Here is a 929-nt window from a genome sequence, read left to right on the forward strand (position 1 = left end):
AAAAAAAAAAAAAAAAAAATTAGTTTGGGAGCCAGAGAAATCAGAGAAGAGAAGGAAATGAAGGGAATTTAGATTGGAAAAGAGGAAGTCAAACTGTCCCTGTTTGCAGATGACATGATCCTATATATCGAACAGCCTAAAGCCTCTACAAAAAAACTCTGGGAGTTGATAAATGATTTCAGCAAAGTAGCAGGATACAAAATCAACACACAAAAATCAGTAGCATTTCTTTTCTCCAATAGTGAACATGCAGAAAGAGAAATCAAGAAAGCTTGCCCATTTACAATAGCATAAAATAAAATAAAAAACTTAGGAATTGAGTTAACCAAGGATGTGAAAAATCTCTATAATGAGAACTACAAACCACTGCTGAGAGAAATTAAAGAGGACACAAGAAGATGGAAAGATATCCCATGCTCTTGGATTGGAAGAATCAACATTGTAAAAATGTCCATACTACCCAAAGTGATATACAAATCCAATGCAATCCCCATCAAAATTCCAATGACATTTTTCTCAGAAATCAATAAAACTATCCAGACATTTATATGGAATAACAAAAGACCATGCATAGCCAAAGCAATTCTGAGCAAAATAATAAAGCTAGAGGCATAACAGTATCTGACTTTAAGCTATACTGCAAAGGTATAATAACCAAAACAGTATGGCACTGGCATAAAAACAGACACACTGAAAAATGGAATAGAATAGAGAATCCAAAAATCAACCCAGACCCCTACAGCCATCTGATCTTTGACAAAGGCACCAAGCCTATACATTGGGGAAGAGACTGCATCTTCAGCAAATGGTGCTGGGATAATTGGATATCCATATCAGGAGAATGAAACTAGACCCATACCTCTCACCGTATATTAAAATCAACTCAAAATGGATTAAAGAATTTAATATACATCCTGAAACAATAAAAC

Source organism: Galeopterus variegatus, unplaced genomic scaffold (assembly GCF_000696425.1).
Source record: "Galeopterus variegatus unplaced genomic scaffold, G_variegatus-3.0.2 Scaffold844, whole genome shotgun sequence".
Lineage (NCBI taxonomy): Eukaryota > Metazoa > Chordata > Mammalia > Dermoptera > Cynocephalidae > Galeopterus > Galeopterus variegatus.